Source organism: Nycticebus coucang, chromosome 8, assembly GCF_027406575.1.
Source record: "Nycticebus coucang isolate mNycCou1 chromosome 8, mNycCou1.pri, whole genome shotgun sequence".
In the NCBI taxonomy this organism is placed as follows: Eukaryota; Metazoa; Chordata; class Mammalia; order Primates; family Lorisidae; genus Nycticebus; species Nycticebus coucang.
Window position 1 is genome coordinate 123,821,130 of NC_069787.1, and position 24,112 is coordinate 123,845,241.

At 42.9% G+C, this 24,112-nt stretch overlaps 1 long non-coding RNA gene across 3 annotated transcripts in view; it reads left to right on the plus strand.

The window, feature by feature from the left end:
- Positions 1 to 24,112, plus strand: part of LOC128592732 (uncharacterized) — a 135,441-nt gene that overhangs the window by 62,126 nt on the left and 49,203 nt on the right. The window contains exons 6-7 of one of the 3 annotated variants that reach the window (XR_008381993.1): positions 3,705 to 3,752; positions 3,848 to 7,362. The exons of 1 other annotated variant lie outside the window; for it this stretch is intronic. This is a non-coding gene — a long non-coding RNA (uncharacterized LOC128592732). Of the gene's footprint in view, positions 1 to 3,704; positions 3,753 to 3,847; positions 7,363 to 24,112 lie in introns of those variants that run through there. One more of the 3 variants, XR_008381994.1, reaches the window with a different exon arrangement.

Sequence of the window (24,112 nt, forward strand, 5' to 3'; positions counted from 1 at the left end):
CAAGCTTTTGTCTCATTGAGAATATGCAAATATCCTTTCCCATTGTGGTTGTTGTCTCCTTAGCTGTACAGAAGCTTTTCAGTTTAATGAAGTCCCATTTGTTTATTTTTGTTGTTGTTGCAATTGCCATGGCAGTCTTCTTCATGAAGTCTTTCCCCAGGCCAATATCTTCCAGTGTTTTTCCTATGCTTTCTTGGAGGATTTTTATTGTTTCATGCCTTAAGTTTAAGTCCTTTATCCATCTTGAATCAATTTTTGTGAGTGGGGAAAGGTGTGGGTCCAGTTTCGGTCTTTTACATGTAGACATCCAGTTCTCCCAACACCATTTATTGAATAGGGATTCATTCCCCCAAGGTATGTTCTTGTTTGGTTTATCGAAGATTAGGTGGTTGTAAGATGTTAGTTTCATTTCTTGGTTTTCTATTCGATTCCAAGTGTCTATGTCTCTATTTTTGTGCCAGTACCATGCTGTCTTGACCACTGTGGCCTTGTAGTACAGCCTAAAATCTGGTATGGTGATGCCCCCAGCTTTATTTTTATTACTAAGAACTGCCTTAGCTATACAGGTTTTTTTCTGGTTCCATACAAAATGCAGAATCATTTTTTTCCAAATGTTGAAAGTATGATGTTGGTATTTTGATAGGAATGGCATTGAATAGGTAGATTGCTTTGGGAAGTATAGACATTTTAACAATGTTGATTCTTCCCATCCATGAGCATGGTATGTTCTTCCATTTTTTAATATCCTCTGCTATTACCTTTCTGAGGATTTCATAATTTTCTTTATAGAGGTCCTTCACCTCCTTCATTAGGTATATTCCTAGGTATTTCATTTTCTTTGAAACTATGGTGAAGGGAGTTGTGTCCTTAATTAGCTTCTCATTTTGACTGTTATTGGCGTATACAAAGGCTACTGACTTGTGGACATTGATTCTATATTCTCATTACTGTATTTTTTGATGACTTCTAGGAGTCTTGTGGTTGAGTCTTTGGGGTTCTCTAAGTATAAGATCATGTTGTCAGCAAAGAGGGAGAGTTTGACCTCCTCTGCTCCCATTTGGATTCCCTTTATTTCCTTGTCTTGCCCAATTGTATTGGCTAGAACTTCCAGCACTATGTTGAATAGTAAAGGTGACAGAGGACAACCTTGTCTGGTTCCAGTTCTAAGAGGAAAAGCTTTCAGTTTTACTCCCTTCAGTAAAATATTAGCTGTGGGTTTGTCATAGATAGCTTCAATCAGTTTTAGAAATGTGCCACCTATGCCTATACTCTTCAGTGTTCTAATTAGAAAAGGATGCAGGATTTTATCAAATGCTTTTTCTGCATCTATTGAGAGGATCATGTGATCTTTTTTTTTGCCTCTGTTAATATGGTGGATAACGTTTATGGACTTGTGTATGTTAAACCAGCCTTGCATCCCTGGGATGAAACCTACTTGATCATGATGAATGACTTTTTTGATGATAAGCTGTAATCCATTGGCTAGGATTTTGTTGAGAATTTTTGCGTCTATATTCATGAGTGAGATTGGTCTGAAATTCTCCTTTTTGGTTGGGTCTTTTCCTGGTTTTGGTATCAGGGTGATGTTTGCTTCATAGAATGTGTTGGGGAAGATTCCTTCTTCCTCAATTTTTTGGAATAATTTCTGCAGTATAGGAATAAGCTCTTCCTTGAAGGTTTGATAGAATTCTGGTGTGAAGCCATCTGGACCAGGGCATTTTCTTATTTATTGTGTTAAGTCATTTATATTCTACATTTACTAAGTTTCACATGTACCCTCGTAAGATACACCGCAGGGGTAATCCCACCAATCACCCTCCCTCTGCCCATTCTCCCCCCTCCCTCTCCTCCTTCCTCCTATGCTTAGGTTATAACTGGGTTATAGCCTTCATGTGAAAGCCATAAATTTGTTTCATAGTAGGGCTGAGTACATTGGATACTTTTTCTTTCATTCTTGAGATACCTCTATCCAGCAAGGGGAGGTGAGGCCTGACAACCTCAGGCGCTTGATGGAGGCTGGGGGTGTTCACTCAGGTCCAGACCCGCCCCTGATTGATGTTACTGACAGAACAGAACAACTTTGCGGGAATTTGTTTCTGACCCTGCTAAATCCCTTGCAGAAGAGAAGCTGTTTTGAGTTCCCAGAGCCTGCGCCTCAGGCCCTGTCTTTGCTCCTGCAGGTTTGTATTTTGTTAGCTGTCAGTTCTAGCCTCCTGCCTTCCTTTGTCTATAGGCTGACAATCCCCTGAGGGTCGGGTGTGTCTTAGGCTCAGTAAAGCGGTCCTCTTTGTCAGCCCCGCCCTGGGAACTTCCTGGCTCTGTGTGTGCATTTCTAGTCCCCATGTTCCACCCAGGCTGGTACCGTCTCAGGCAAACCCTTTACTCTCGGGGCCTGCCTTTCCATCTCAGATCTGTTCTGTGGTGGTTGCCACCTGAGAAGATGCCCGGCCTCCTCTGGTTGCCCAGGGAGACAGGGGATGTGGCTTTGGAATATCCAGGAGTGAGCCCTATTGTTGCTAAAAGAAGGCTGCTGCTCTGTGCCTTGGGGCACCGCTGCTCCGGTGTGGTTCCCTCTCAGCCAACCGTCCTCTCCTCACTCCCATGCCACAGAATAAGCACTAGACCAGCTGCAGTCTAGGCCCTGTCCACACCCCTCAAGAAATCACCCAGGAATCTGGACTCTTGGGAGACAGGCCTCCAGACCTCAGAGTGAGAGTGGAGGGGAGTGCTGGGAGCTCAGAATTGCAGGTAGAGAATATATACAGTTCTATACAGTTTTATGCCTGGCAGGAGAATGCCATGGCACCCTAGAAGGGGAGGTAGGTCCAGTTTTTACAGGGTCTCTCCTGTGGAGTGTAGTGGGAGGACCTTTGAACTCTGCTCGTTTGTTTGTGGGGCACTCCGAGCCATTCTCATGGGGGAGGGGACTCCCATCCACTTGGTGGATTTTGTACCTTTTGTTTGTATCCTTGGGGTCACAGCTTGCCTCAGCGAGGTTGATGTGCGTTCTTCAACCTTCTCTCTTGGTGCAGCTCTAATCCACCAGGTTGCTTGCTAAATTTCTGTCCTTTAATTCTCCTTCTGGACGGGAGCCTCTGTGGAAAGCTGCCTTCAGTCAGCCATCTTGTCTCTGCCCTCTCTTTGTTATATTTCTCAGGAGCACTTTCTTCTTCTTTTCCTCCACTGCATTTCCATTTTCCTGTTCTTTTTTTCCTTTTTCTTCCTCTTGATGATCTTGTTCCTCCCTCTCCTCTCCTTCCTCCTCTTTTTTCTTCTACTTTTCCTTCTCCATCTTTAATTGATCTGTGTTCTAGCTATTTTGTTAAAATAGAAAAAGAAAGGTAGAACATAGCCTTGAGGATTAAGTTTGAATTTTGGACTCAAGTGAAAAAACCTATATAAAAATCTATGACAATCTTGACTTTAACCAGGACCACAGCCAACAACAATGATGGTGTTTTCTCCTGTGCATCCACACATAAGATTTATGGGGGTGGTGGGGAGGTCTGTGATTCCAGCGTCCCTGCTGAGGTAAGAGGGCTTTTCTTGGCCACCTGCATGATGAATCTCAACAGTACCCCTTCCCCGCCCCCAGGCTGTGGCTGCTGAAAATGACAACCCTAGAATTTTAAGGAGAGGACAAGACTTTTTCTCTCATGAACCTTATAAGTGTCTTACTTTGTATATGTATATATATGTTTTAGGCCTTTGTGAAGCATGCATGAAAATTGAATTCAAACGTATATTATAAAGTAAGTCCAATTATGCTAACAAAATCAGTCTTTGAAGATATATTTCTAGCATGTTGTATATGTTCTTTAATTTTGATCTTTTGCCCCCACAACAGAACCTGCTGTCACCAGTCCAGTGGACACTGGGTGAGGATGGAGAACTACAGCTTTGATTTATCCACTGAGTTCCACCTTTCAATACTATTACTATTATGAAAGCTGCATTTTTCAGTACAATAACAATTCAGCTTCTCATTTTTCTACTACTTTTTATAAAGTAAGGTATACTATAGCAGTCAAACTCTTTCTATGGTGCTCCCCGCTGATGGAGATGACTCTACTGGCCAAAGCGAGCAGCTGATTGGTCCCAGGGCAGTTCGCCACATGATGGCTCAAAACACTGGATACCAAGGAAAAAATTCAGAATGTGGCCACTCGTTTAAGGGCCCTAATGTATAATGTATGTAAAAAGAAAAACGTTACATAGAAGTTGAATTTAGAAAAATGGAAGACCATGTGTATAGGAAGATGGATAGAGTAGGAAAAAAAATAGCCTAAAAGTAAAATCTAAACAAGAACAACAACAAAATGACAAAATTGCATGTAAAATAAGAACTTTTTTTTGGTAGAGACAGAATCTCACTTTATTGCCCTTGGTAGAATGCCATGGTGTCACACACTCACAGCAACCTCCAACTCCTGGGCTTAGGCGATTCTCTTGCCTCAGCCTCCTGAGTAGCTGGGACCACAGGCACCTGCCACAATGCCTGGCTATTTTTTTGTTGCAGTTTGGCCGGGGCCAGGTTCGAACCTGCCACCCTCAGTATATGGGACCTGCACCCTACCCACTGAGCCACAGGTGCTGAAAATAAGAACTTTCATTGCTTGGGATATGTGTTTCTTTGATTTAGTTTTATTTGGGGCATGGGATGGGGTTAAATGAAATATAATTTGAGGCGATAAGAGGAGAGAAATACTGTTCAGAGTCATTGACATTTTAATATATTTCTCAGAAGCATCATTGAAGTTGACAGGAAAAAGTCACTCTAATTGGAAATAAAGGAGGCTGACAGAGATGTGCCTCTCCACAGCTCAGGTAACCCTACTGAGTGCCTTTGTGCTCTGGGCACTTTGGGGCTGCAAAGAGCCTGAGATGCAGTACTCAGGATACAAAAATGAAAAGTGAGGACAATCCAAATTGAGTAATGAGACTTATTTTTAATATAGTCTAAATTTTAGAACAGTACCAAACTTTCAGAAAAGTTGCAAGTGCAGAGCAAGACAGAAAACTTTTTGTTTTCTTGAAAATTTGAAATTTTCAGGGAAATAATTCAGTATTTCCTCCCAAATACATTCTCCTATATAAACACAATATAAACATCAAAATCAGGAAATTAACGTGGATACATGGTCACTTCTAACCCTCAGGCCCCATGTACTTTTTGCCGATCATGCTAATTATGTGCTTTCTAACAAAGGGGATCTCGCAGTACATTTTTATGTCATTTTAGTTTCCTAAAACTGGAAGAAGTCCTAGTCTTTCTTTGACTTGTGCAACCTAGACGTTTTCAGAGGTCTATCACACTGTCTGATGTTTCTTTAGCGTCACATTCAGCTCATGCATCTTTGGTGGGTGTGATGTTAACTTTAGGTGTCATCTCGACTGGATTAAGGGATACCTAAATAGTTGGTAAAGTACTGTTTCTAGTTGTTTCTGTGAGGATGTTTCCAGAGGCGAGTGGGGTATGAGTCAGTAGGAGATTGCCCTCAGTGTGGGTGGGCACCATGCAATCAGTGAGGTGCCTAGCTAGAGCAAAAAGGCAGGGGAAAGGTAAATTCTCTCTCTCTTCCCTCTCCTGGAGTTTGGACACCCTTCTTTTGCCCTCAGATACCAGAATGCGAGATTTTCCAGCCTGTAAACTCTTGCCCCATCTTCTCCCCCTCCCCTGAGAATCAGGGAGTCCTCAGGCCTTCAGACTCAGAGTTACAGCATTGACTTTAATGCTCTGTAGTTCCAGCTCTTCCAGAGAATGAGGCAGGAGTTCGAGGCAAGCCTGGGTAACATAGCGAAAGTCTGTCTCTATGGTAGGAATGTTCTGTGCTGGGGAGCCTGGCAGCTGGACACCTTCCTCACACTGTCTGAGCTCTGACAGCCCACAGCTGAGTGCCTTTAAAATTTTTTTTTTTTTTTTTTTTTTAGTCAGAGTCTCACTCTGTTGTTCTGGGTAGAGTGCCGTGGAGTCATCATAGCTCACAGCAACCTTGAACTCTTGGGCTCAAGGGATCCTTTTGCCTCAGCCTCCCAAGTAGCTGGGACTACAGGTGTGCACCACCATGCCCAGCTAGTTTTTTCTATATACATTTTTTGAAGTAAAGATGAGGTCTCACTCTTGCTCAGACCAGTTTTGAACTCCTGAGCTCAAGTAATCCACCTGCCTCAAGTTCCCAAAGTGCTGCGATTGCAGGCATGGGACAATGCCTGGCCCCAGAGTGCCCTTTCTGTGAACACTCCTCTCTCAGCTCAGGCTCTGACACCCTGCTGTACTCCGTTCTTATGTCCTGCTCTGGGCCACCATGGTCTCTCCTTTAGGGACAGAGCTTTAGAACTGCATTGTTTGGAAGGGAAACAAAAGGTGGGGAAGGCAAAGAGTAAAGTCTATTTCAAATTCAAAATTTAAAAGAAGAGGCTCAGCGCCATAGCTCAGTGATTAGGGTGCCAGCCACATGCACCAGGGCTGGTGGTCCAAACCCGGCCCAGGCCTGCTAAATAACAATGACAACAACAACAACAAAAATAGGCTTTGTGGCGGGCGCCTGTAGTCCCACCTACTTAGGAGGCTGAGGCAAGAGAATAACTTAAGCCCAAGAGTTTGAGGTTGCTGTGAGCTGTGATGCCACAGCACTCTACTGAGGGTGACATAATGAGACTCTGTCTCAAGGGAAAAAAAAATTTTTAAAGAAAAAATAATGTCTACTATATATATTTTTTCTATACTAAGGAGAAACGTGGCTTTTTCTAGGTCTTCTAAAAAGGCTAAAATGGAAACATGTTTTTAAACTTTACATTTATTCTCTTCTTGGGGACTAATGCAGGGCTGGGTAATTAGACTCAGATTCCTTATTTATATTCTTATTTGGGGGCAGAAGAACAGTCTCTTTTAAACTACAACATTTCCTTTTTTAATATGCCCAGAAGGATTGGAAAATACTGGGAATTAACAATTTTTGGTGAAGAGACAAGATTGTAAAACTATTAGTTTAAAATAAAGGTCAGCTCTGCTCTCTTTAATCATTTCATGCAATTTTGCCCTGAAGGCATTTATCCTTGTCTTTATCCATTGAATTGTATAGTAAACCCTATTAATTTAATCCAGATGAACAGTTATTTCTGACTTTATATTACAGTTCTATTGAGGTAATTACTACCAAATGATCAGTGATTGAGTCTGAAAAAAATGCACTTAATTATTATTAATTGAATAACCACTGAGTTAATAAAACTGTCCTAGGATATTATACTGGAAATTAATTGAAGATAATATATACCTTCAAGAAGTTATGCCCCGAGGGAGATAATGGAGGAAGAACAATCCTTTCCATTTAGGTAAAGACACTTAATAAATGCTCATTAAATTATATATTCTCCTAATGTTTGGGAGTTGGGTGTCTCAGGGAAGTTAAATAACAATTTTATTCATGCAAATTCTTAATATGGCAAGGATTTTAAATTAATCAACCAAGTTGCAAAATCTAGTGACTTGTCTGAGAATTTCAATAGGTAAATTGGATTAACAAAATCAGTCTATATAATCAGTTACTTCCTCATGTAAAAAATAGTAACGAGGTCAGGTTAAATCAAGGTAAATAACCTAAAGTTAACAGGCTTTAAAATGTCCAAGATCTCTTCCCTTTTTTTTGAAACAGAGTTTCACTATGTTGCCCAGGCTAGAGTGCCATGACATCATAGCTCCCAGTTCTTGGGCTCAAGCAATACTTTTACCTCAGCCTCCTGAGTAGCAGGGACTACAGGTGCCTGCCACAATGCCTGGCCAGTTTTTCTCATTTTGATAGAGATGGGGTCTTGCTCCTGCTCAGACTGGTTTCGAACTCCTGATCTCAGGCGATCTACCTGCCTCAGACTCCCAGAGGGCTAGGATTACAGGCACAAGCCACTGCACCTGGCCCCTTTCTTCTTCTTTTAAAACCTAACAAGCCAAGTAATTTTTTAAAACATTATATAGAATAAAACATAGGTTTCCTGTCTCTCACTGGCTGGATCTTGCATTGTTCCATGATTTGCCTCAGGATTTTTACTAACCATACTGGGGAGGAATTGCAGGGCTTTAATGCAAGCCACAATTCTGGAATTGCCTAATAAATTCACAGTCAAAAAAAAAGTGGGATTTTTGCCCTTGGTAATGTAAAGATAGGCTTTGAAGGCATTATCACAATTCAGTACCTCCGCAGAGTACACGGCATCCAGGAAGCTACGATTTCCCACTGAAAAGGAAAGATGATCAAAATAGCCAACAAGATGTTTAGTGATTCAGCAGGACCTTCCAAATGCATCTGATGCTCTAAATGAATGCCCGCGTGTTTTTTTTTTTTTTTTTGTAGAGACAGAGTCTCACTTTATGGCCCTCAGTAGAGTGCCGTGGCCTCACACAGCTCGCAGCAACCTCCAACTCCTGGGCTTAGGCGATTCTCTTGCCTCAGCCTCCCGAGTAGCTGGGACTACAGGCACCTGCCACAACGCCCGGCTATTTTTTTGGTTGCAGTTTGGCCGGGGTCGGGTTTGAACCCACCACCCTCGGTATATGGGGCCGGTGCCTTACCGACTGAGCCACAGGTGCCGCCCCCGCGTGTGTTTAAAAACATTAAATAGAGTCTGAATATAGCTCCACGGATTCAACAATAGTAAAGGGCATCAAATAACAGAATCAAAAGAAACCGAAGGAAACTGTGAACACGGATGAAACGAGCGAGGTCTCAGGAAACAGTCAAGAAGGAAGATCACCGACCAGGAACGAGGTCCCTATTCAGGTTCTGAGAAGACAGAAAAGCCAGAAAGTGATGAACCCATGCACGGCACTTTGCTAAGGGGCAAGAACCACACCACAACACTTCCGCTTTCAGAAGCAAACAACTGCAATTTTAAAGAGAACCTTTATTTTTTTCTGTCTTTCTTTTCATTTATTTGTGTTTAAATCTTTCAGATCTCTGATAGAATCGTGTCTGATACCAGCTTAGAGGACTTCAGGAGCCGCTGTTTCATGCCCTGTGTTCTGAGGCATTTATAATACAGCATCCCTTGTAAGCCCTTGTCCTCTCATCCCAACTGTGGTCCACTTCCCACCCCCTGGACCATTTCCTACCACACTCCATTCTGAAACTATTTGAACTAAAACAGCTTGCCTGAGGAAACAGAGTTCTTTTAAATGTATGGAGCTAGGGATCTTAAATGGGGAACTTTCCCAAGCACTCAACTAGGTTAAGAGGGAAGGAAGGATTAGCCTTCTGAAGGGTTAGCTTATGTTTAACTCAGAAATACCAAACTTGGGGGTCCCTTTGATAATAGTCAATGCTAGTTTAGATGATTAGGAAAGGAATGGATAGGGAGTTCAGACCAGTGACTAGTCACTCTGAACCCAGAAGTCCAGAGAGTTTCTGAGGTGTTAAATGGATTACATCAGGTATATATCAAATTCTCATATTTACAAAACCCTTAATCGTCTGATGATGAAGTCTACAGTTCTCAGTGATGTTAAGAAGTCTTATTCTGGGGATGCCCATAGCTGAGTGGTTAGGGTGCCAGCTACATATTCTGGGGCTGGTGGGTTTGAACCCAGCCTGAGCCTGCTAAACAAACAAGCAAATGAACAAAAAAAATAGTTGGGCATTGTGGCGGCACCTGTAGTTCCAGCTACTAGGGAGGCTGAGACAAGAGAATCGCTTGAGCCCAAGAGTTTGAGGTTGCTATGAGCTGTGATGCCACGGCACTCTACCAAGGGTGACAAAGTGAGACTGTCTCAAAAAAATAAAGAAGTCTTATTCTACCTGTAGTAATTAGTATTACTGTCCCCAGTTCTTCATCCTATAATAAAATGATCTGTTAGGTTTGGGGCCCTGGGATTGGAAGTGTTTCCCATTGTGGAGAGATTATATTTTTTCCTCCTATTGATGTAGGTCTTGGCCATGGGACCTTTTTGGCCAATGGGATGTGGGCAGATGACAGTGTGTTGGTTCTGAGCTGAGGCTTCCAGAGGCACTGCCTGCTTGGCCCCCACCTCATGTGTCCTCATCACTGTGAGGGATGGGAAGGCCCTTCAGCTGGGCCTTGGAGGGAGACCCCAGGAGCACAGGTGAGCCCAAACAAAGCCTCAAGCTTGGCCTGGTCCCCTATGTCCAGCCACCTTGCATCCCAATGTGTAAGCCACGAACATGCTGATTCATAGGCTAGCTTTCAAACTTGACTTACTAATATAAATCCTAAAGCTCAAATAACATTATAAATGACATCATCGCCCTTACATATTAAAAATTCTCTTTCAAAATAAGTTGCCTCAGACCTTCCAAATATAAAAATATAATCAAGACCTAGATTAAGTTATGCTTTATATAACTTAAAAAATATCATCTTACTTTCTATGATGAATAATGATCTGTTATTAGACTCTTTAACTTAAAACATCAAATCATTTTCCATACAAAAAATAGACCACTGTACAGTCATTATAAAGGAAAACCCCAAATCCTGGGACAAACCAGTTGCTGCCTCCCCTGTCCCTGTCCCTGAGCATCTGCATGTGGATGGAGGGAACAGGTACAGAAAATCCACTCTGCTGGCTGGTCTCACTGCAGGTTTACTGTGATGCCATTGCACAGTCCCACTGCACTTGTATGGTAAGCCATCTTTTCCTCCTGCCCAGAGGGACCAGTTCATGTGTTCATCTCTCCCCTCAGACCTCCAGTACCTTCTTCTGGTCTCACTGTCAGCTGATGACCTTGATGACCAAGAAAAGAAAGCCGATCTTCCTTCCCATCCCCAAGTCCACCTGCCTTTGTGTCTAGAGACCATCTTCCTTCTTGTTATAGTATTCAAACTGTCTCTGTGTCTATGTGGGATAACCTCTCACTGCACGGCGTCACTGGAGGCCCACTGAGGAAGGATACTTCCTCAAGAAATTTTTTTCTTTTTCTCTTTCTTTTTTTTTTTTTTTTTTGAGACAGAGCCTCAAGCTGTTGCCCTTGGTAAAGTGCTATGGCATCATAGCTCACAGCAACCTCAAACTCTTGGGCTTAAGGGATTCTCTTGCCTCAGCCTCCCAAGAAGTTGGGACTACAAGGGTCCACCACAATGCTTGGCTTTTTTTTTTTTTCCTTTTTGTTGCAGTTGTCATTGTTGTTTAGTTGGTCTGGGCTGAGTTCAAACCCGCCAGCCTTGGTGTATGTGGCCTGCACTCTAACTGCTGAGCTATGGGTGACACCCCCCCCTTTTTTTTTTCTTTTTCTCTTTCTTTTTTCTCTCTTTTTCACCTCCCTCCCTTCCTCCTTTCTTCTTTTTTTCTTCTTTCTTCTTTTTTTGCCTGGAGCTAGAGTGCCTCGGTGTCAGCTTAGCTTACGGCACCCTCCCACTGCTGAGTTCAGGGATCCCCCTCACGTCCCCTTTCTGAAGCATCAGCTTTGAAGCATCAGCTTTCACCTCCTTAGAGGATCACATTCCCAGGGGCATACAACCTGTGATGTCTCCCAAGTTACCCTCCAGTTATCACTGCTCTTCATCACAAAACTTACTGAAAACAGACCGCCTGAGGCCGAGCAGTCCTGGGGGCTCAGCCTATAATTCCAGGGCCTAGAGGGGGATCACTTGAGGCCGCTAGTTCAAGGCTACAAGCTATGGGTGACAGAGCGAGACACTGTCTCTAAAAACAGCCTGTTTCTACTTCCCTACCTCCCATTTTTTTCTCTAGCTCACTCCAACGTGGCTTCCACTCCCACTGCCTCAGTGGGATGGTTCAGTCTGGTCACTGCTGCCCACTCCTTTTCCTGGAAATGCCCTTCACTTGCCTTCCAGCCCCATCTTCTCCTGGCTCCTTCCTGCTCTCCTGGATGCATCTCTGTCTCCTCTGGTGGCTCCATCTGATCCGACCTTTAAATCTTGGGGCATCCTAGGGACGGCGTCCTTTACTCTCTTTGTATCTATCATACCATTTCTAGGTGGTCTTAACCAGACCCCAGGCCATCTATGTGTAGATGAATCCAATTTGTATCTCCTTTAAGCTTCAAACTCACATCTCCATTTGTGTGTCTAATCAACATCTCATACCAGACGTGTCCAAAACCAAACTCTTAACTTCCATAACCTGCTTCTTCCTCAGCTTCCTCATCTCAATAGTGGGAATTCTGCTCAGCCCGAAGCTCAGCCCCAAACCTGTGTGTCATCTTGATACATCTCTTTCCTTCACTCCCCATGTCCAATCAGCAAACCTACTGGCTCTGTCTTCAAATTACCTGAAATCTGGTTACTCACTATGCCCCCTCCCCACCTCCCATGGCCTCATGCTTCATTTTGGGTTCTGCCTGGCGCTGGCAGAGATGGAGACAGAGAAAGTCATGGAATTGCTTCCCTACTCCCTCTCGGGGTCAGGCCTGATCTCCAGAGGGCGCTGCATCCTGCTGCCCCAGGCCTCCTGCACATCCTGCCTGGGCCCAGCTGGCACCAGGCTCCCCGCCGACACTGCCCCTTCCTTTTTGTGTCCCCTCGGCCCTTTGCAGTGTTCTCTTCTCCCCGTTGCCTTGCAGCCCTGTTCATGCCTCTGTAAATGTCAAAGGAATTCTCTTCCTTTACACCATCTGGGGTGAACTTCCTGCTGGGATTCTGGTTGGCACACTATTTAAAATATTCCTCTTTGCTCCTCTATATTCCTTTAAATATTTTTTCTTAGTATATACTATTAACTGAAATTTATTATCTTTTTTTCTTTTTATTTTCTGTCCCTTCTCTTTCCTCTTCCCCAAAAGGTAAGCTTGCTGAGGTTTTTATTTTATTTTTATTTTTTTTGAGACAGAGTCTTATATTGTTGTCATTGGTAGAGTGCTGTGCCATCATAGCTCACAGCAACCTCAAACTCTTGGGCTCAAGCAATTCTCTTGCCTCAGTCTCCCAAGTAGCTAGAACTATAGTCGCCTGCCACAACACCCAGCTATTTTTTAGAGACTGGTCTGGCTCTTGCTCAGGCTCGTCTTGAACTGATGAGCTCAGGAAATCCACTTGCCTCAGCCTTCCAGAGTGCTAGAATTACAGGTGTGAGCCACCGCACCCGGCCTGGACTTCTTTCAAAAATTATGTATTAATTGTCTCTAAAAATTGTCATGGCACACATAAGATCTTCTCACAGCATACTGCTTGAAAATCACTGCCCTAGAAGAATGCCTGTATAGAGTTTAGTGTAAATATGTTTCTAGGAAAGATGTTTCTGACATATCAAGGGAAAATGAGAAAGCAAGTTGAAGAAGGATATTATGGCATGTTTCCATTAAAAAAAAATATTCCTGAGCAGCGCCTGTGGCTCAAGGAGTAGGGCGCTGGTCCCATATGCCAGAGGTGGCGGGTTCAAACCCAGCCCTGGCCAAAAACCACAAAAAAAAAAAAAAAAAAAAAATTCCTGTGTAGATTACATATTTGAGTGTAAAAAGAAAGGTCCGGAAGCCTATACATGAAAATACTAGGGGATGGGCCGTGCCTCTGGCTCAAGGAGTAAGGGCACTGGCCCCATATACCAGGAGTGGTGGGTTCAAGCCCTCCCTGGCCAAAACTGCAAAAAAAAAAAAGGCAGAAAGAAAATACTGGGGGGGGGGGGTTTACTTCCCAGGGATAAGACTCAGTGCAGGGAGGCATTATCTAAGGAATTTAACCTTGTTAAGTGGTTAAGAATTTAGTCCCTGGGGTGAGTAAATACCAGTAACTGTAGCCTCAGGGGAAAGGGGAAAGGAAAGGACGGAGGAAAAGGTAGGGAGCTGGAGCTGGGGCCACAGGAAGGTGCTAAAATAAAGATGGTGGTGGGTGGGTGGGGGGTTGGGGCAGGTGAAGGGAGTCTCCTGTGAAAGGCGTGAAAGGAGTCAAAGAGGGAGGAGGGCCATTACCAGGCAGGGGGGCACTGGTCTAGCTGTTACTCCAATCCTGATCATTTCAAACCCATATGTCTCTCAACTAATAGGAGCATTTTCTTGTCATTTTAACATAGTTTAAATTGTGGGCTCTTTGAGAGTAGGGTCCATTTGAAACAGGAACAAATGCCTTCGTTATACAGATAGCTTTTGTAATGCTTAAGTCAGGGCATTAGTGGGGTCATCACCCGGATAGTGTTCACTGTCCCTGTCAGGTGGGTTTTTGCCCTCCCCTCATGCTGCTCCACAGCCAGCAACCTTTAGGTCCCTCTCTGCACAGTGTGTCCATCAGGTAGTTCCAACTTAGTGGAGAGAACATGCTTTTATATAATATTTTGAACCTGTGGCTGTAAGTCCCTAGGATAGCAGCATCAACATTTCCTGGGACCTTGTTAGATATATAAAATTTCCAGCCACAACCTACACCTGCTTAGTGAACTCGGCGTGGGGGTGGGTGGGGGGGCAATGACTGATCTTTGGTTCAACAAACTCCGCAGTGATTTAGATGCACACTCAAGTTTGATAGCCACTCTCCTGAGGTCAGATTCATCAACCAGCCCCTGTGGGCATTCCTAACAAATTCTTGGATAAATGGGAGCATCTCTCTTCTTCATTTCCTTGAAGTTAGGCCCATGGCTTGCTTAGACCAGTGGCGGCCCCTGTCCACCCTCTCCTTTCATACCTTTCACAGGGGACTCCCTTCATCTCCTCCCCCCACCCCCGTCCTTATTTTAGCACCTTCCTGTGGCCCCAGCTCCAGCTCCCTATCTTTTCCTTCTTTCTAAGGGATGCTGGAAGGGTTTGAGAGTCAGCATATGATTTTCCATGCTCTCTTCTCTGGCCACAGTGACTATGGGAGGGTCTTTTGATACAGGTGTCCATATAATCCAAGCATACGGGAAGATCAAGACACCATGTGAAAGGAAGCTTCATTAAAGCCCACCTGCCCCAGCTTTGTAAGTGAATAATGAACTGTGTAAAGCCACTGAGATTTTGGGACTGTTAGTTACTACAGCCTAAAATTGGCCTGTCCTGACTAATTCACTCACTTGTAAATATTGTATAATTATAGTCCTTATCCAGTATTAGGCACTTCAGCAATAAATATTATTAAGTTAAGTGAATTGAATGAGGAATGAATTTGACATTCAGTCAAGGAATACCAATAATGGTGGGAGTAGATCAGCTTAGTTAGCTCCATTCAGCTTTATCATTGACTAAAACTGTCGTAGGCAATGAGGGTACAGAGATGAATTAGATACAGTGCCTAACCTGGAAGATTTTGGTTGGAGGGTACAATTGAAAGGTTAGTTAGTGTCAGGAAGTGGAGGATCTTGAAAGAAAGCCTAAAGAATTTGACTTCATTTTGTAGACAATGGGAAGGGGAGCAAGGTGTCAATGGGTTTTGAGCAGGAGAGCACTACTATTAATTTGACATTTTAGGAAAATTAAATCTGCTGATGGCAGAGAAGATACTGGAAGGCAAATTGAGAGGCTACTTCAATAATCTGGGTGTTCAGAAGATAAAGACCCTGGCTGAACTGTGGGTAACTGAAATGAAAGAGCATAATCAGAAAGGAGAGAGATTAAAAAGTAAAACAGGATGCTGGATAGGGGAGGAGGTGGAGGTGAGAAGAACAATGATTGAAGAATGACTCTTAGGTTCTAGGGTTCTGACACCACCGGGGGAGGCTGGGAGGTAGAGGTGATGAGATCTTTTTGTTATGTGCAGAATTTGAGGGATAACAGCTCATTCATGGGAAATTTGTGAAGTGCGATTGGATGGAGCTTGGCAGAGAGGTCACAGCCAGAACTAGAAGGTTATTTATTGTATAAGGTCATACTGGAAACAGCAAACATAGACAAAGTTCTAAAGGGGAGAGTAGGCAGGGCCAGGTGGCTCACGCCTGTGATTCTAGCACTCTGAGAGGCCACGGTGGGAAGATCACTTGAGGCCAGGAGATGGAGACCAGCCTGAGCAAAGCGAGACCCCATCCTTACTAAAAAAGAAAAACTAGCCAGGTGTGGTGTCTGGTGCCTGTAGTCCCAGCTACTTAGGACACTGAGGCAAGAGGATCAATTGAGCCGAAGAATTTGAGGCTGCTGTGAGCTATGATGCTAGGGCACTCTACCCAGGGCAACGGAGTGAGACTCTGTCTCAAAAAAAAATAACGTATATATATAAAATAAAGGGGAGCTTGTCAGGAGAGGATGGCATAAGGCGCTGAAAGGAAAATTCACATTTAGGGACAGGAACATGGAGAGGAGTTCACAAGGACACAGGAGCAATCAGAAAGGTGGGATAAATAGGCTGGGGCATTTTTTTTTTTTTTTTTTGAGACAGAGTTTCACTATGTCACCCTCGGTAGAGTGCCGTAGAGTCACAGCTCACAGCAACCTCAAACTCTTGGGCTCAGGTGATTCTCTTGCCTCAGCCTCCCAAGTAGCTGAGACTACAGGCACCCGCCACATGCCTGGCTATTTGTTGTTGTTGTTGTCATTGTTGTTTAAGAGGCCTGGGCTGGGCTTGAATCCACCAGCCCCAGTGCATGTGGCCAGCACCCTAACCGCTGAGCTATGGGTGCCAAGCCATAGGTCATTTTTATCAAACACTTACCATACTAAGAATTTTACATATATTTTCTTATCTGATCCTCACAGCTTCCCTTAGGAGGAAGAGTTACCCGATTCTACAGATGAGCAAGTTGAGACTGAGAGAAGTTTAACAATTTTCCCTACGGAGTGGTGATACTAGCTCTGCTTGACAACAAAATCTATGCTCTTCACCCTTGCAAAAACTCAAATGATCTAATTTTTACATGAACCAGCATGGAGTAGCTTGTTATTGAGAAGGGGCTGGCCCTCAGGGTCAGTGCATTGGTTTGAGAACAGGTAGTGTCTGTTGTGAGTGGAATTGTGGAGTGGAAGCCTCACTCCCAGTGCCGAAGACTGAGTGGGTGACACTGAAGGAAGGACTTGGTGGGAACAATCAATCAAGAAATGTTACGTGAAAGGAACGAGAGAAAGGGAGACCTCCTGGGGGATCGCAGGGCTGACTTAACAGGTGTATTTATTTCTAAGACAGAGAGACCATTTACAAACAAAATTAAGGGATCTTGTAGAGCTGGAGAATGCAGGAGCCACAAAGAGCTCCCTGTGGAGTTGGTAACGCTGTGGGAAGGACAGAAAGACTGGGATCTAAAGTCCAAGGAAGGGGGTCAACGCGAGGGACACAGGCAACTGCTTGCTTCAAGACCACAGCGAAACATCAGCTCAGTGAAAGTATCTCTTTACCTAGAGATAATTCTGTGTTTCTTGAATTTACTGGTTTTGTGGAATTTCTCTTTACCACAGTGATACCAAATGAAACCAGTTTTAATTTGGACTAATTCAAAATTAAATTTTCCCATTATTAAAATACCTGAGTTTGTGAAAGTGTTTAAATATTCTTAAACTTACAATGAAAATTAGATTTATAAGAAAAAAATTGTTATAATTCTTTCAAGTTATGTCCCTGAGTCCCTAGTACTTTATTTTAGAAAACATCTACTCTTTCACCTGCTGAGGTTCCTTTCTAGTGTCTAGTTTGAATTATGATGCTAAAATGCTATTTAATAAAATACTCTTATTTTGAATACATCTTATGCAGCTTTATTAAAAACATTTTTGTATCTTAAGTTTATTTGCTTTGGCAGCTTTAAGTCCTAATATACACATCTGAATTATTTTTATAATAACTCATTGGTTTCTTATATAAATTTCAAGGCACGTTTAATAGTCTTTCATTGCAATTTGAATCAGTTTTACTTTTTTCCTGAGCAAACAAAAATCAGAAGGGCTTTAGGATTAATTACATGTTTAAACATTGAGTAACTCCCCCAAAAGTTACCAAGATGAAATGTGTAGAAACTGTTACCTCAGTATTCTGAATAAATTTAGCTTTCAGGAATGTCCTTGGCTTTGGCAGGATTTAAGGGACATGAAAATTGTTGGGAAATTTTTATGAGATTTGAAAAGCAACAAGAACACCATGCTATAAAACGTAAGAAAGGAACCTAATATTTTTTGTCAGAAACAAGTTTCCTCCGGAAAGTACAAAAATACATAACTTAATTTTCATGTGTTTTTTGTCAACTCTGGTTTATTCTGTTGCTTTTGTTTATTTACTTGCTTGGAAGGTTTTGGCTATTTGGCTTTTGGACCAAGGCCTGGAGAACTCTAAGTTTCATTGTCCTTGAATTGCCAACTGGTGTAGGGAAAGTTGTTAGATGTTCTGTATTTGTGAATCCCCAAGATGAAGAGGATTATACCCCTCACTTTTTAGAAAGTGCTTGAGTTTTTAAAAAAAAAAGAAAGAAAGAAAGTGCTTGAGTTTTTATGTGAAAAGCTGAACAACACTTTGTATTACAGAGAGCGCATGGAAAAAAGCAGAGCGGGGCCAAGGGGACAGCCTGCATTGCTCACCTTCCGAGGGCTTGCTGGTTAACTGTCATTCGGGGCTGGCTTCTCAAGTCACTATGCTTGTGGCTTTGGGACACCATTTTTTTTGCCACCCTCTCTCTTCATCCTCCAGTTCTTTTGCTGACTCCCCTTCCTAGACTCGACCCAGCAACCCAGGGATTCTCCTAAGTTCTGTCTCCGTGCCCTTCCTTTCTTATGTGACCATGTGCTGTAGCAGTCTTTTTCACTCCCGAGGTTCCAGCCAACAAATATTGATCAGATATCTGAACCTAGTGCTCCATAGATATCTCAAATGTTAGGTAGCTAGCTGGAAATGAGCACGGTGGATGATGTATGTGCTTCGGTTATGTTGAACTGGTCTGGGTTAGGCTGACCTGGGCTATTATGGAAATGAGGCTGATGAAGACCCTGAAGGTGGGTTATTATTAAGACTGCCATGGGTTGTTTTCAAGACCTTGCAGGTGGGCTGTTTTGGGAACAGAGTTAAGTCTTGGGAGACTTCCAAGAAGCAGCTGATACTCCTCAAAGTTGCGTATAAAACCCAGAGGCTGTGCTTCCCATGGGGCTGCAGTCACTAAGATGAGGCCTGGCTTGCTGTGTAGGTTGTTAATAAGTACATTCTTTTTCTTAGTAAAACCTTATTTGTCTTCTTCAATTATTTCAGCAACTACCTCCAGCCATCTCACTGGTCTAATACCAACATTTCCAAACTGGAGCATGTCTTCCAGCCCCCTAAAAAATGCCCCCATTCTGGGCACCTTATGTTGATTAATAGTATTAGCTTCTCATAGTCAATGAAACCAGAAATGTTTTCATTTCCTTTGCCTCTCACATCCAAGCAACGACGATGTGCAATTAATACTATCTCAAATGACTTTATACATCAAATTCAGTTAGTGAATACTCTTTTCCTCATTAGTCTGAAATGTAGATTTTTTTTTTACTAAATTTTGATGGCTACTTGGGTGTATTTCTGAATTCTGTACCATTGAACTAGAGAAAAATTTATGGTGCCCCAAACCACTAGCTTAGAAGATGTAGCATTACATCAGTGTTACTCTGGATCCAGATTTTTTAACAGATATAAATTTCACAGTCACAAAGTCCAGGTAAGCAATGATATAACTATTTCCCCACAGCTGAACCTAGTTTAGCCCTTGACCCCCCACGTCCATTCTGTGGTGGAACACTTACTTCTGCCAATTTAAGATTTCTTTGTCTCCTATGAGATGATGTAAGCCCTGGGAGTTGTGGATGTGATAGCTTCTCTCATCTGGGGTTTGTGAGGGGGTGAATCTCGTTGATGTTCATCTTCTGTCTTTTCCTGGCACCTACAGGATAGAACTCAGTCTGTTCTCTAAAACCCACCTGAGATTTCTCTTAGAGGCCCACTTCAGCGCCATACATTTGGACTCTGGGATATAAAGAACCCTTTCTCAGGAGTTCATATCACTTATTTGTTTTCTTGCACTCTTTTCTCAATTGTTTTCTTTTCTCCAACCTGTCAGGTTTGCCTCTGGTTTTAGTATCTGAGATGAGAGGAGACGGCGTCTTCTCCACCCTGCCATCTTTCCACCTCCGTTGTTTATGGTATAAATTTTAACTATGCTGTAAACTTTGTATACAGACCTTTGGAAGTTGAACTGAGCTTTTGGAACTAAAACAATTTTTTTTTTTTTTTTGTCTTTCAAGAGACTAATTTACCTCCCAAAATATTTTAGGTTTTAATAAGAACATTTATGACTCAGGGGGGTCCAACCTTTTTTTTTTTCCCCCCTCTGCTGCATATCGGAAGAAAAGTTGTCTCGGACCACACAGTAAATACACAAAATACTAACAAAAAATGATTAGCAAAAAAAGGGTTCATGTGTGCTTTTCATGATATGCATGATACAGATGAGCAAGCAAACAAACAAACAAACAAAATCAGCATGCAGCCCACAGGCTGCAGGTTGAACACCCCTGGTGTACGCTAAGCATTTTAAGTGCCTATTTGGGAAGTGATGGCCAAGAATTTGATTCTTTGCTCTCACTGCATCAGAAAGAATAATGGGCAGAAAGAAATCCTGTAGGAAGGATGCCTGGGAACAGCCTTTGTTAACATCTCAAACTATCGGGTAGCACCTGTGGCTCAGTGAGTAGGGCGCCGGCCCCATATACTGAGGGTTGTGGGTTTGAACCTGGCCCCGGCCAAACTGGAACAAAAAAATAGCCAGGTGTTGTGCTCCTGTAGTCCCAGCTGAGGCAAGAGAATTGCCTAAGCCCAAGAGCTGGAGGTTGCTGTGAGCTGTGATGCCACAGCACTCTACTAATGAGACTGTCTCAAAAAAAAAAAAAAATCTCAAACTATCTGAACACTGAGTGTTTGATCTGGCACCTGGACCCCGTCTCCATCCAGGTGGTCATGCCTTTGGTCTCAGCTCCATCTCAACTAGCTCCTGTCTGCTCTCTGGTCCTCTTTGTTCCTTTTCTCTTATCCTTATTGTCTTTTTAAAATATTTGTAAGCCATATTGCCTGTGAATTTATTATTTGTTTTTATTAAATTGACAGATAACATTGTATGTTTCTATCAAGTAAAACATGGTGGTTTGAAGTATATATACATTCTGGAATGGTTAAATATAGCTATATAACAAGTGCATTTCAGCACATACCTATCTTTTGCATGGTAAGAGCTCATAGCATTCATTCTCTGCACATTTTTAAAGAACACAATATATCATCATTAACTATCACACGGGACTGTCTGGCAGATCTCTCGAGTTATTCTTCTTATGTAACTATAATTATGTATCCTTCGACCAACATCTCTCCCTAGCTCCAGTCTGCCCTAACCACCCCAATCTCTCTACTTCCACATGATCTGTGTTTTTAGATTTGTGGCATTTGTCTTTTTGTGCCTGGCTTATTTCACTTATCGTTATGTCTTCCACGTTCACCCATGTTGTTGCAAATGGCAAGATTTCATTCATTCTTTTTCTTTTTTTGAGACAGAGTCTCAAGCAGTTACCCTGGGTAGAGTGCCATGGTGTCATAGCTCACAGCAACCTCAAACTCTTGGGCTCAAGCCATCTTCCACATTATTTCTTTATGGCTGAAAACATTTCATTCTGTGTATATACCACATTTTCTTTACCCGTTCATCTGTTAATGGGCACTTAGATCATGTCCATATCTCGGCGAGTGTGAGTAGTGCTGTGATAAACAGAAAAGTGCAGACATCTCTTCGACTTACTAGTTTATATTCCTTTGGCTGTATACCCAGGAGGGGAACTGCTGGATCATGGTCGTTCTATTTGTAATTGTTTGAGGAACCTCCATAATGTTTTTCCTAATGGCTATGCTAATTTACATTCCCACTAAACGTGTATGAGTTTTCTTTTCTCCTTGTCCTCACCAACACTTGCCTTTTTGATAATAGCCAATCTAGATAGTGTGAGGTGATATCTCATTGTGGTCTTGATTTGCAATTCCCTGATGATCAGTGCTGGTCTCTGAGGCCACAGGTTTTGGGTACAACCCAGCACCTCATCAGCCTCTGGGGGCCAAAGATTCTGGCCATGGTAATCCAACGGCTAAAGCGTTAATGGGCATAGGGACCTTGCCAACCAAACTAGCCTGCATCCTTGGTAGTCTTACTGCTGAAGGAAGTACCCAAACACTGTCCATACCGCCTTCTCAACTGAGGTTCTGCCTAGCTGCCCTCACCACCAAGCCTCGCAGGGACCAGAGTCCCAGAATCTCCCCTGTTTGTCTGGGCCATCATTTTGATTGCAGAGCTGTCTACCTTCCAACATTTTGCCTGCTCTCCCTTCTGGGAGCCTCCTAATGTGGTTGTCAGTGTGTCTGCTGTGAAAGTTGCTGGATCTTCCCAGATCACCACCCATATCCCCCAGCTGCATTGCCTGACAGGATGGCAGACAGAGAGTTCTGATGTGGGAAGCAGGAGTGTGGGGTGTGTGGGTGGGAGCAAGGGGCAGCATGTGAGGAGGTCACCAAAGACAGTTACTGTAAGAAAGACAATCCATTAAGGTGGATCACCAAAAATAAAGCATCATCATGTTGCCCGGTCAGGCTCAAACTAGCTTAAAAGTCTAGTTTCTGATTCTTTATAGATGATTGCTTTGTTTGTAATGCTTTAACAAAATAATTGAGTAATTTATAAAGAGCAGAAATTTATTTCTCATATTTCTGGAGGCCAAGAGCCCAAGATCAAGGTGCCAGTAGATTTGGTGGAAGGTGAGGGCGTCTCTGCTTCCAACGTGGTGCCTGCAAAGCTGCTTCCTCCAGAGGGGACACTGTGTCTTCACAGGGAGGAACAGAAGCCCTTTTGCCAGGCCCTAGTCCTGTCTGTGAGCCTCTTCCCTCTTGACTTAATCACCTCCCAAAGGCCCCTCCCTTGATACTATCACAATGGTGACTAAGTTCCAACATAAGGGATTTTTGAGGGGTACATTCAAGACCACAGCAATGTATTTCTGCAGTTAGAGACTCCTTTTCATGACATTACCCCTTTTCCTTCTCATTTGATCGCCAATGCCTGAATATTCTTCAGGTTTAACTCTTGAATATTTAGTCATCACAGAGATCTTTCATATCAGAAGATAGCTGCTGTCATCCTTTTTTTGTGCTACAAGTGGGGGATCTTATTCTCCAGGCCTGTAGAAATGCCTCGGGAGCTTAACCATTTTTCCCTGATCACTTGCTTGTACTTGTTCGTCCATTTGCCATTCAGAGAAAGGCCTTTAACACAGATGTTTTGATTTTCAAGTAATCATTAGGAAAGAAAGCATGGTGGTGGGGGGCGGAAGTTTTCAGAGAAATTGCACTGTCATTGTTTTTAGTCCAACAATATGTTGCTACACCAGTAAGTTAAAGGGGTTGCAATTTCGCCAAACTAAATATTTTCTTTTCCAAATCCTACCTAAAAGTGAGATTCACTAGGAAAATGTTGCCTCTTTGAGCAAGGCTAGGTTTTCTTTATTTTTTTATTTTTAACTTGCTGCTTCACTAATTGAAAAAACAAACAAAAGAAACACAGAGGAGAGCGTCCCTCTGGAAGAGCACGAAACCGGCTTGAGGCCTGTTTGGATGGTTTCTAATGGCTCCATATTTTGTGTTTCCGATTAAACTTTCCAAAATGTTCCCATAGGAAGTTCACATTTGTGAACTTTGTAAGTAACCCAGGAACTGTTAGATACTGATAAAATAAAGGGATTTGGTGGGAACTTTTCAGGTATGTGGCCGATTTCTCCACAGGACATGGCTGTCTGTTAACTGGATCATGTCCTTTTTCTAATCACAAAGCTCTAGATCTCTGTTTTAGATAAGGACAGAATAGTGACCGTTACTCATTCATGACTTTATTGGGAGGAAAATAACAGATTATGAGTTCTGTTTTTGTCATGATAACAGATTAGATACCCTCAAAGACCTCTCAGTACAAAATAGCTCAGTGGGTAGAGTGCTGGCCACATACACCGAGGCTGGCAGGTTCAAACTCGGTCTAGGACAGCTACAACAACGACAAAAACAACAAACATAGCTGGGCGTTGTGGTGGGCGTCTGTAGTCCCAGTTACTTGGGAGGCTGAGGCAAGAGAATCGCGTAAGCCCAAGAGTTTGAGGTTGCTGTGAGCTGTGAGGGTGACAGCTTGAGACTCTGTCTCAGAAAAAAAAAAACCAAAAAACCAAAAAAACAAAATATCTAGAAATGACGAATTAAATATAGAATATATTCTTTAAAATGTTGA